Raw genomic sequence first — 13,437 nt, 5'->3', positions numbered from 1 at the left:
AGAAGATTCATGTTGGTACATGATAGAACATACAGTATGGTGACTTGTGGGACAGGTCTTTGTCAACTAAAGTTGAACCACATTTAAGTTCAAAGTGAATTCAGTGGCGAATTCAAAACAACATTTCTTTACCAACCTTCAGGTCTCGACTTAAAGAATTACAACACAAAGTTTTTTTTTGTTGCCATTTAGTCCCTTTTCTTTAAAATTTTACTTTTTTAATGCAATTTCTCCAAGTAGGACATGTTCCTGGATCAATCTGGCTAGTCATGGAACAATTTAACCAATCAAATTTAATGGTTAGGTTAAGAGTTGGGGTTTGGGCAATGTTCTTATAAACCAATAATATCCTTCTCATTTCAGGGGAGGTTAGGGTTAGAGGTAGGCGTAAGAGGTAGTGTTCGAGCTATGATTGTTTGATAGAAATGTTTTTCCTGGTTCCTAAAAAAAGGATTTAGGAGGTCAAAAAGCAAGTGAAATTATCCATATACTTTTCCTCTAAACTTTACAGGTCACTTGAGAAAGAAGTCTCCAAACTGCACTGCAAAACTGAAGTTAAACACACCAGAATTTCCTGACATATCAAAACACAACTTAATAAATCAAGTTAGCAGCTATTCTGCATTTTTAAAGTATCAGAAATGCAGTAGACATCAAAATGTGCCAAATCCATAAGCTGGCACACGCTCTATGCAAAAGATTCTGTGCTATGCACATGGAAAAACTGACCGTGCTGTCTTCTTTCATAACTTTGATTTGTGGATTTGGGCTTTAAAGGCTGAACTGCATAATTTTCTGTAAAAAGAGGAGGTAGTTGACAGAAGTTGTTGGTAAAAACACATATAGCACACCTAAGTTGTTTGAATTTCCACATCTGGCTCTCCAGACAGCTCGACCTGTCCCACATATGACATTATGTCAAAGCCAAAGCCAGATGGTGCTAATAACATGGGGGCCACTCTCAGTCTCGGGCCCTCGAGACAGGTGACTGGTCAACTGGACCATTGACTGCCTCTGTCTCATGTTTGTCAGCCTGTAACCAGCAAAAACACATTCATATTGGGTGTTTTTTTTTTTTTTTTTTTTTTGAAAACAGGGAACTGATTGTCCAGAATGAGTTCATGTGTGAATTATGTGCTGGTTCAGAAAGAAAGTCCTTCAGTAAGCGCAAAACTTTGAAATGCTCAGTGAAAAGGCAAATTTCATGTGCTTAGACTAATGGAAAACATATTTCTGATAGATCTGAAACATCCTGAATGGGGGGCAAAGACAGCTGGTTATGTAACCAAGGCAGATGAGGACAATCTTGACAAGTTTGGATGAAGCTGGCGGGAGTGAAGGGTGAAGAGTGCATGAGCGTGTTGAGAGTGCATTAATAAGATTAATGTAGTAATAATATGATACTGCGAGGAAAGTAGGAAAGAAGATCCAGTCTTGTATGTTAGACAGAGCTGCTGAGGAATGCTGTTGCATCTCTGACAACGCTATTTCAGGAAGTAACCCGTTACAGTCCTGGAAAAACTGCTGTGTAAAACTTACTCTCTCCTTCCCTCAGTTTCTTTCCCTGCTCACCAACTATTTCCCCTCAGATAAGTGGTTCTTAACTGGTTTTGCTTCACGATAAGTGGTTCTCAACTGGCTTTGCTTCACGACAATAAAACAATCTGGACTCACTATTTTTGACATTAAAAACAATTAAAAGTGCATAGGCTTATTGCACCCCACCAGTTGAGAACCACTGTCTTAGATTCATCAGTGATCAAACACTATCCAGATTTATTACACACAAAAAAAATTAACAGCTCAGAAAATTAAAGAGCTTGTTGTTCTGATCTCCTTCTACATTTCAAGAGTTATTAAACTCTTCCTTTTGAATATCAACTCAGTCCAGTAGAGAATAGTTGGGTTGTAACCATTCAAAAATAAATCTTTTCAAAGTAAAAGGTTTGAGATAGCTTTACAAATGGTAAGAGAAAGTAGGTACTGTTCACATGGACATGCTCCTAAGCAAAACACATTCATGGTATAATTCTCTTTCTATAAAGATGTCACAAAATATGCAGTGTCTAACTTGATGAAGAACCTATCCAACATAATTTTTTAATCTGTGTTCTCTAGGATGTTCGTTCCCTCCCATAGTAACAGTCTCAGATTCGAGTGGTTAGTGGATCACTTCTTAGCTGTGGCTGCCAGCACAATTTAGCACTGAACTAACCGCTAATGGAGCCACAGTCAGAGTGACTGCCTTGAGTTTTACTAGAGCAGGGGTTCCCAAACTTTTTCGTTCTAGGACCCACCTAGACAAGTATAATCAATCTCAAGACCCACTTGCACTGGTGCTACCAACTTTCTCAGTTGGTCGCACCAGCATGATTTGGTCGCACATTTTTTTTTCTACATGCAATGGGATTAATCAATGCATGCTTGATGGTCTTAATCTGCATTCCCTAGTTTTGCACTGATGTAAAAAGACTGACAGTGACAAGCCTTCATGTTAGCAAAATATTTTAAACTTTTAACTCTTAAAAAAACATGTATGTTCTTTAATGTTTGATTATAATTTTACCGTCTTCACATAGGGATGGGAAATGATAAGATTTTATCAATAATAATAATGCCACTGACGATTCTGATTATCGATCCGATTCTTTAACGATTCTCTTATCGATTCTTGATAGCACTGTGTGGAAAAATGTAGTCATATGCTTTTCAAAAAAAAACAATGGGTTTTATTTATTTTAAAGCTTAAGCTTGAGTAAGCAAACTGTACTTTTTATGTAATTTATGTAATAAATAGAACTTTATTGTAAAGTGTTACTGATTCAAACGTCTCCTGAGTTCACTGTTGGAAAGATCAGTTGTCCATTCATTAAAATGAATCGTTCAAAGGAGTCATTAGTTCGCGAATTGGACATGTCGTGCGCGTTGTGTGATTATCCCAGCAGTTAGGACATAGATATCCAAGATTTGTGTCAACACAGAAAACATTTCATCACTGGATAGTTTTTTTTCGTTTAATTAAAGTGTTGTTTTATGTCAGCTGAATGTCTGGGACGTTTTTCAGAGAAGATAAGGCAACAACTTATTTAGCACAATTCACACCCAGCGGTAATTGAGGAAGAAAAAAAAAATCTCCGAATGCTCCACAGGAAACTTTGGTTTTCCGACCTTTTACCACCGTGTCGATTTATTTTGATTAATATGTGCGAGGGAGAGAGAGCAGGACAGCGCTTAGTTTGGAGACGGTGAAGTCTTTTTTACACTTTCGCTGGCTCCGAAGAGAGAGAGAGAGAGAGAGAGAGAGAGAGAGAGAGAGAGAGAGAGAGAGAGAGAGAGAGAGAGAGAGAGAGCGCGCGCGCGCGACCGAGTACTCTCCCTACTCGTTCTTTCAGTTAAACATGCACTGTGACTCTGTCACAAGCGCAGCAGTTCATCTACATTACTCAGCGATCAAATAACACTTTGGCAGGCGCTAAAACTCATAGTCGTTTGGTCATTAATCGGACTGGTTTTGTTTCACTCATCGTAACGTAAATTTAGCTGCAGCTAAGTGCCTTTGTGCGACCCACCTTTTCTCACTGTGTGACCCACAAGTGGGTCGCGACCCACAGTTTGAAAACCACTGTACTAGAGAGTACACAGACCACTCATAGAAATATGAATGGGAGAAACTGTAACTCTCAATATGGCCGCCGTAAGAATGCAAGTCTTGCCTTTCATAAAAAAAACTATAATCTTTTTGGTAGAGTTTATTTATGCTACAACGCACATATGCAGTTTAAAAAACATTACTGAAAAAAGACAGTTTTGGAGGTTTGGACATGATTTGTTCTCACAGGCTGCATACAAAAACAAAATTACCTGTGTATTCCGATTTACAAGGGACATTCTACCAGAAACGTACATTATCTGTCCTTGAATTGTTACAGTGAATAAAAAAGTATTTCATCCAAAAATTTCTAAAACTGGCTCATAGTTGATTTCTGTGAGTTGTTCTGTAAAGGAATATGTCATTCATTAGGTTCTCAGATATTTTTTTCTTTATTAAAAACACTTTTGAAAATTACAAATCCTGTCCATGCCCTTGTCCTCAGCCAAATTGGAGCTACAGCTTTCATAGTTTTGTTATGCTACAAACTGTTATTTAAAAAAAAAAAACTCACCAATAACAAGTTTAAGCTGTTATCATTCACATCAACTGATCAAAAACATAAAATTATATATAAATTCTACAAATAAATTCTATTTTACAACTGTCCCCATGTTTTGGTCAGTCCTGTCACGTTTACATAAAACTCTACATAAAATGTGTGAAATACACCTTTAAGGGTATCACTCAGAGGAAGTGACATCATTTGACCCAGGTGAAGCTGACATTGATCAAGGCTGAATTGTTTCATTGAATTGTATGATTTTAAGCTTGTTTTTGTATGTTTTTTTTAGGAAGACGAGCTAAAGGGTCAGGCCCTGTCACGGTTAAACATTCCAGAAAATAATGAAAATGTTTTAAATCCAAAACATGTCTAAAAAGGTTATTGAAATTCCTTGCTTGCATGTTAACAGTTTTTATGCTAGCATGCTAGCAGGCTGAGTAATGGCAGTTTACAATGGCCAACCGTCAGGCCCTGTCACATCAGGCCCTGTCACATTCCTGTGTGACACGGCCTTACAAATTAATGTTATTGTTCTTTTTTATTACATTTATTGCATATGTTATGTATTTAACGCATGCAATAGTAAAATGAAGGCCAAGGTGCTTGATTTTTATACAACTGTGGCCATGGAAGTGATTTAAACACCTAAATTCAATTATTTGGAGGGCTGTCCCAATACTTTTGGCAATATTATGTATGTCCTTGGCTGAATTTTACCATAGTCTAATATTACTTTAACATTAAAATTATAATAATAATTTAAAAAAAGAAATGCCAATCAAAACTTAAATAAAGAACACAAAACATAACTTTTTCTGCATCATCAAAATCCATAAAGTCAGTCCTGTCACAGTACCGTCAGTCCTGTCACGCCATGGTCAGTCCTGTCACACAGGAAATTATGATAAAAGTGTACTATTTGAGGAAATATTAATTAATTAATCTCTTTAACTGTGTAGATGAAGGTGGGGGTATATATCCACTACTATGTTTTTATAAAAATCTCCTATGTAAAGGTAGTTATTTTACAACTATATGAGTGCCTGCGGGTATTCTGTGATTTTGTGTACTACAGTTGACCGAAAAGTTACTTATATTTCTTAAAGGAATTATAAAACCATGTTAGATACAATCAGGGACATGTGATCAATAAGAAAATGCTATCTGTATCAAAGAAATTCATTAGGAAACCATTCTAACATATACAAATTTGTCTGTGACAGGGCCTGACATTTTAGGGGTGAAATGCGTATAAAAATGTATTTTATTTAATCATAAAAACATGCTGAGATGGGATGATATGTGTTTCTCATAGTTTAACATGTCCTCCATATGTCTCAACGTTCAGATTTAAGAAAAATATATTTTTTTCCCCAAGATTTTTTAAAGTGGAAATGTACGTTTCTGGTAGAATGTCCCACTTAAACAAATGACTTGGTGAGTGAGTGTAGTCTGATTTGCGAAATGTTTTAATCTCATGAGGCAGTGCTTTAAATAAATAGTTTAAAAAGACAAGCTACTGTTTGGATCCGTTTGAAACACTGCCATCAGAGAATTAGACTCAAATGGAATCAAATCAAGTGCTTGTAAATCTGAACTGAATTAAATTGGATAATTCTAACTGTCTGATCTACCCAATGAAGAAAACAACTGCTCATGACATCGATTCATTAGTTCTTTCTACTTTAACAGGGACTTTCCAACCAAGCTGTTTGTTGAGTTCTTAAGAGTGTGTCCCACCAGGGTTATTTTTTAATGAAAGGAAAGAAATGTCCTTGATAGTTAAATAATCTTATTCGTACATTTGTCAACCCCAAGTGTGGGAAACTCAGCACCACAAGTCAACACACCTGTTAAACAAATGCCTTATGCAACATAAAGGCCGTGCAAGCAAGAAAAGGTCTTGAAACATACAAAAATGGGGTTAATTTGCTTCAGCATGGCAAAAAAATGCATAAACAGAGAAAGAATATGTTAAACTGGACACTGGCTTGGTAAAGCGGAACCTGTAATTGTAGTTTATGATGGCGGTCAGTGGCGGGCTGTGATTGGGGTTTGTGAGAGCGGTCGTGACGTCAAAGCCGGCAAATAATGTATTCCAGACACGGGAAAAAGCACTAGCATGTAATGTGCATTTACAGCTCAAATCATAAACTGGGAATAAATGGACGATTTTATGTAATAGTGTTTGAGCATGTGGGTGAGTTACAAAGACCTGCTCTTTATCAGGAACAAGCTGTGTAAGCTCTAAGATAAAATCAATATCAATGGCTCAGTGCTCTTTTAGCGGATACACAGAAAACATCACTGACTTCCCACAAATGTGCCTTTGAAATAGCATGATAAATTAAAATAAAAGATAATAACTGCCACTAAGAAATATCTGGAATATACTGGACACTACAGATCAAAAGTTTGGAATAATTTAGATTTTTTAAAAGTCTGTTATGCTCACCAAACCTGCATTTATTTGTTAAAAAATACAGTAAAACAGTAATATTGTGAAATGTTATTACAATTTAAGTGTTTTCTATTTGAATATATTTTAAAATGTAATTTATTCCTGTGATGGATTTTCAGCAGCCATAACCGCATTCTTCAGTGTCACATGAAATCATTCCAATTTGTCAAAAAACAAGGGGAAAAAAACATTTCAAAATCTTAATGATTCTAAACTTTTGAACAGTAGTGTACTATTGATTAGAAACTTAAAATTTTAAAGTGTTGTGAATGTTCCAAATGTTTCAAATGGGATCATGCCAGGAATATCAGATAATAATATGTGCAAGAATTTGAATATGACTGAATTTATCTCAGTCACTGTTTGGATCAGCCGTGTTTACTCGCTAATATTCTAAGGCTTCAAGGGCAAAATAGAAACAAACATTTGCCAAGTTTAAGAAGAGATATCAACCCAAGTCTCATCCTATGCTTAGATTTACCAGGATATCCATTAAAGGAAAGTAGCAGTAATATTTGAAATAGCTGGGACCATTTCTGAAATCTAAGTAAATGTGCAAGTCCAGTGTTTTAGCACAATTTTACCACTTGTTTTATTGGCAAAACAAGCTATTTTTTTCTTAGCAGAAAATGTTCTAAATTGCATTGCATGTTTGCACAGCTAATGCACGTTTGTAAGTTGTTCTGTATAAGAACGTCTACTAAATCCCTTAAACATAAATTCAGAGCATTTCAGTCCATACTCTTATTAACATGGAGCAATTCTCTGCCCTTGAACATGTATACCAAGCAACAGTTACCATGTCCATGCAATTTCTCATATTACATGGGTCATCACACTCCACATCTGCTCTGGGCAGTGTATTCTTAGCCTACACTAGAGAGCAATGAATATTTGGCTTTGCATGTCACTCTTACCTAACCCGTGTTAGGGTGTTTATAGACCCTTCACTTGCCTCTCTGCCTTTTAGAATGACTGAAGGCCAGGATATGAAGATAACATCTATAATGATGAACTGAATAATGGTTGATGCCATGAGATGTACATTACATAGCAGAATTAAGATAAAATGCTATCTAGGAGACCATGTTTTTCCACATACAGGCCATAATTAATATTCTGTCATCATTTACTCACTCCAGCCCTATCTTTTTGACTTATGAAAAACATACGAAAATATATATTTCTCACTGACACATTTTTCAGAAAATCTGCTTTTGTAGTCCACACAAGAAAGAAGGACTATCCCTTCAGTGTGTGAACTGAAGCACGGTAGCAGCTAATGTTGGTGACAACATCACAAGTTCGTCTAAGGTCGCAACAGGCTACTGGAAACTTCTCAGGTTCCTCTCTGGTATCTGAGATGATGTGGCTGATCTCAATGTGCAAGTGGAAGCCAAGTACTTCCAAAGATACCCATGGTAATCCATATATTTCCAGGCTCTGATCCACATGGTTGGAGTCAGTAGATTCAAGCGAGGGCTGGTTATCTGCCAGATGGATAATCTCACTATTATCCAGACGTCCAAAAGGAGAATCCCACACATCACAACTGCCTAAGCAAGCAGAATGACATGTAAATGATGACAAAATGATAATTTGGGTGAACTTCTCCTTTAAACCTTCTGTCAAGCAGGAGGCATGCCAGAGGAACGATGCAGGATTTCTCCATTGCGTAAGAGACGAATCAATCTGGAACTAGCAGCCCCAATGCCTCACTGGAAGCTTCCTCTCTATCTCTCTCCGAATTATGAAAGGCTAAGATTGATGGGTCACCAAAACTCCACGAACAGCCTCTTGCGGTAATACAAAACAGACTGCACAATTAAAATTGACAAGGTGGAAATGAGGTGTGGAAATATCTGCTCATTTCCACAAGGCTGGTGTGTTTGTCTGAACAGAACCAGACCCATATCACTGATTTGACATTATTAAACTCAGGAAAAAGTCTGACGCATGTATCTGGTATCATTCATTGGTCAGTATATTACTAAAGCAGGGCTGCACAATGCATGAGAAGATACACATAGTCCCCATGAAATCAAAATGTACGTTTTTTTTGGCTTTTAGTGTGAATGTTAGCCTTAAGGTTATCTATAAGTTAGTGTGCTCCAAAACAATGACAAAATTCACATTTAGAAGATATATGCATTCAAAACTTACAGTCTCTCACTTCTATCAATATTGATCAATGATTTTGATGACATCACTCCACACTGTAGCTTCTCAACAGATTTTCTGTCCAATTAAATGCTCTCTAGAATCTGAAGCTTCCCACCCACTACACTAGTAGAAGCTGAAGCTGCGGCCGAAATTAGTCACTTGTTAACACAATTACTATTTTCTATATAGTGAATGGCACATAATGCACTATACAGGGGATAGGGAATGATTCAGACAGTGCTTTCCATTGGGGCAAATGAAGTCTGGTTTTGCGTGGCTATGCAAACCGCCACAGCGCGCACACATTCTGCTCTGGTCCAGACACACAACAGCACAGAGCGGATCATATGCGTGAGTCGACGTTCATGTGAAATTGTTAATGGGTCTTTATACCATCAATGAACAATACACACTGAGAACTCGCTTTGGAATGACAGATTATTAAATGCAGCGCTCCCTAAAACACTCCATATGCAACTGCACAGGTAACCGCGTAATAAAAAGATAAGCCAGCGTCATTTATTAAGCATAGGCCTATATTAATGAAATATTCAATGCCTATTCTATCCTAATTGAAAAATGTATTGAACTTTTTAGACCACTTAAACTCTAAAAATTGAGTAAAAATTAAATTTCAAATATGAACACATTATTTAGTGTATAAAATAAAAATATTAATCAAAATCAGAGAAGAATATGAGAAGAATTAGTACTAATATACTAATCAAATAAATAACTAACATAAAACAAACCCTTGAGAAAATAAATGTCATGTGCTGCTTTTATTCTCTTGACAGGAGCTGATAACAAGTTTCTCTATGATCTGCTCCATTTCCTTCCACAAGTTTGCGCTTCTAAATGATAGTAAGTTAGCTGTTCTTGAGGCGTTGGTGTAACTCATTCCTCTTTACTAGTTGAGTGTGTACGTCCTGCCTGAGGGGAGGGAGGCCGTCTGGTGGCTGTGTGGAATGTCTCATTAAAGCAGCATCTCGCTCATAAAGCTCTCAGATCTATAAAGGGAACTGGAAATCCAGCGCGTCTAGATGTTCCTTATTCTAAGATTTCCCAGGAGCCTCTGACAGCACTTGGACTAGATTACCACATACTCCCGGATAACAGCTAAAGTCAGAGCCGGCACCAACAACAACAAAATAATAATAATAATAATAAAAAGCATCAATAAATCAAGTGTTAGTTCTTTTTTTTTTTTTTTTTTTTTGTGGCCCTGAGAATAAGGAATAATATTCTAACTGACTCCCCAGAGTGAGTTTTTTCAAGGCGACCGTTATTTTAGAACGTTCCCCCTTAAAGGGTAACTAAACCCTAACAACTTTTTTTAGTTAATGATTTGTAAGACTAGGGCTTTTAAATGATCTAATTCAAAACGAAAACAAATATTCTCTGTTTATGTATTCTGTATGAAAAGATAGAGATGTCAGTCGTTCTCATGGCAACTCATCTGCTAACGTGAACCTGCCTACAGTGAGCGCGCGCTATTGAAACGGGTCTCAGGTGCAGTTTTGTTTTTTTGGCAACTGTAGGCTGTTAAAATACTGGCAGAACCATGAGGTTTTATTGGTTTCCAGCAGTAAAAGGGAACAATTTTGTTGCCATTTTCCTATTTCCTTAAGTTAATATATCCAACTGAGCTGTTGTGGTATGTTTAATCCCAAATAGTATTTGTAAATGTATGTTTTTAACCTAAAGTCTTTTTATTCTGGCCTGAGAACAGAAGCTGGGAGCCACCAAATGTGAATATAAGATGGAAATTATGTTTGACAGACATAAAATGACAGCAAACTACTGTTTGCATAAGGGGCTATGTATTGTAAGTAAATCTGAAATACAGTACTCTCCAAAAGAAAAAAGATAATAAAATCTTATTATTTTGTGATGGCTTTGTGATGGTTTTGAAAACTCAAAAGAGAAAGAACACATGGTTTGCTGGTATTAGCTGGCATGTGGGTGAAATTTAGTCCAGTATCACAGGATAAATCAGGCATAACAGTCTGACTGTAAAAGAAAATCATTAGTTACTTCAATCGATTTATGTCAAGAAATGGGGAGGGATTTCTGTCGATATTTTCCAAATGTCCACTTTGAAACGTTTCCACACTTTTGGAAGGCACTGCTGATAACACCACTGGTTAAAAAATAAATAAAAATTATGAATACATTCTTACAGACCCTGAGACTTTCTCTCATCCCTAAGTCTCACTTAATAGAGTTTGAACAAGCGTCACCACATGCACGGCCCACAGTGGCAAAATAAGTTAATTACTGTATATAAATCCACTATGATAAATTACTCTCGCTCATTCATAAATCATTCAATCACATTATCCAGCCATAGAGAATGAACCATGACTCACAGTTGTAATATGCACAGGGTGTGTGCAATCGCAAAAACACTGTGGGAACTCAGTGTGGAAGAGACAACTATCCTGAATGCTTCCATCTCTGTGCTACTGCTAGATAACATTTAAATACTTCTTTAAATAACTTTCCTGCACAGTTCTGCATACTGAAGAGCTCAAGTAAATTCAAGAACAAGGCCAAATATTCCAATTGCATCCTATTCTAGATATTATAAAGCTTAAAAAGTTTCTAGAAATTTAACACTGTGTCCATGAAGCATGAGCTTACACATCAGCTCAACTGGAATACAGAAATAAATGACAAAATGACATTGAATACAGACTTAAATGCAATGGCAACAATAAGAGATAATGATTTTTCCTTCACATGAAGGAACACAAACATCAGGCTTATCGGAGTTTGAACTGTCACTAATGCAATAAATCAAAGCACTTTTTACTAGAGAGTGCTGACGCACTCAGCGGTCAAATATTACGTCTTACAAATTATTGCTTTCAAGTCATGTTGAAGCTATCGTAATTATGAGAAATTTTCTGAGTTGGACTTTCCATGTCGACAAAAGAATTATGGCGGGAACAAAATGGCATTGATCATTAGTTATTAAGCAATTGTGAATGATGACCGTTGATGTGGAATAGCAATACAACTCGCCAAAGCATACTAAACATCTAGCTGGTTAATGAAGCAACATGCTTGTATGATCAAAATGTGCAGTAGTGTTTTAAAAAGAGAGGAAGAAATATCAAATTGGCCACTCCACTGCATTCTTTCTTCTCTTTCAAAATCACTTGAACGCACATCCCATGGTAATTATAAGCTCATAAATGAACGCAGCATGAGGTCATTTCAAAAAATCAATTAGTAGCACATTTAGCTATTAACATTTCACCTGGGATTAACAGAATAATATGAATGCTTAATTCAAGACTAATTGTATAACTCAAAACCCTCTGTTTGGGATTCATGTGTTTGTCATATCACATCTGATAATATCAATGCTGTGAAATTACGAAGTGATTATCCTCCGGAAAATATCTCCCAAAGGAACGTACATTAGCACACTCTTGACCTGAGTGAATAAGAACGAATGAACCTTGACTCGTCATATTGAAAAGGAAAAATCAAGTCAGTTGCAGTGTGGGGTATAATATTCTACAGAGTGGGCTATGGATGAATGATACACATTTGGAGAAATGTATATGGTGGGTCATGTATTGCATGTATATAGATATTTGCATATTATGTACAGTATATACTACATAAATAGTAGTATGCTAGTATTTTGTCCTTAAGGGAATAGTAATTTAATATTTTTAAAACTTGTTGTACAATCTAATCCAATCTGACTGAAACACAAAACCATGATTTTCATAAAATTGTGGCTTGTAGCCACTGACTAAACAATATATCAGCTAAACTAAGTACAGCTGAGATTTAATCTGTGTTTGAATCCAGTGTGGTCACATGTTCTAATTGGGTAATAGATTTAAATGTGAACTCTCACCCTCCATTAAAGACAGCTGCTGTTGTTTCATTATACAGAAACAAAACAGCGAGCAGCCAAGGCCCTACAAAAGACAGAATGAATGTGTGAACTGTATACAGAGGACTGCAGGGTGTGCGTACAAGAGAACAAACATTACTCCAGGGAGACTGCGTGTGTTTGAATGTGTGGGGGCGTGTGCAAATTGCATGCATGCATCTAAAGACAAGTTTGCACAGCTGAATTATTGCATGCTGTAATTGTAGTGCATACTGAATGACGTAAAACGTATAATTTTATATTTTTAAAACGTGTTCTTATACAATCTAATCCAATCTGACTGAAACACAAAACCATGATTTTCATTCAATTGTGGCTTGTAACAGATTTGATATACATAAATATATATATATATATATATACACACACAGTATATATATGAATGACAAAATTAAATGATACTTGGATTAAGAAATATCACCAGAGAGAGCAGATGTGAGGTACACTATGTTCATATTTCCGAAATAAACAAAAAACTAATTCTGTCATTATTTACTCACCCTCATGTCATTCTAAACCCGTAAGACTTTCGTTCATCTTCTGAACGCAAATGAAGATCTTTTTGATGAAATCTGAGAGCTTTCTAAATGAAAGAATTTTCATTTTTGGGTGAACTAACCCTTTAAAGGGGTGATATAATGCCATTTTCACAAGATGTAAAATAAGTCTTTGATGTCCCCAGAGTGCGTATGTGAAGTTTTAGCTCAAAATACCCCACATGAATTTTTTATAACATG

General features: G+C 36.3%; 1 protein-coding gene across 3 annotated transcripts in view; it reads right to left on the bottom strand.

Moving 5' to 3' along the window:
• The window catches only part of wnk4b (WNK lysine deficient protein kinase 4b), a 60,424-nt gene that overhangs the window by 32,946 nt on the left and 14,041 nt on the right, over window positions 1-13,437 (bottom strand). The gene's annotated exons all lie outside the window — the stretch shown is intronic.

This window comes from Leuciscus leuciscus (genome assembly GCF_965113295.1).
Source record: "Leuciscus leuciscus genome assembly, chromosome: 1".
NCBI lineage: Eukaryota > Metazoa > Chordata > Actinopteri > Cypriniformes > Leuciscidae > Leuciscus > Leuciscus leuciscus.
This window is presented reverse-complemented; position numbering and strand designations above follow the sequence as displayed.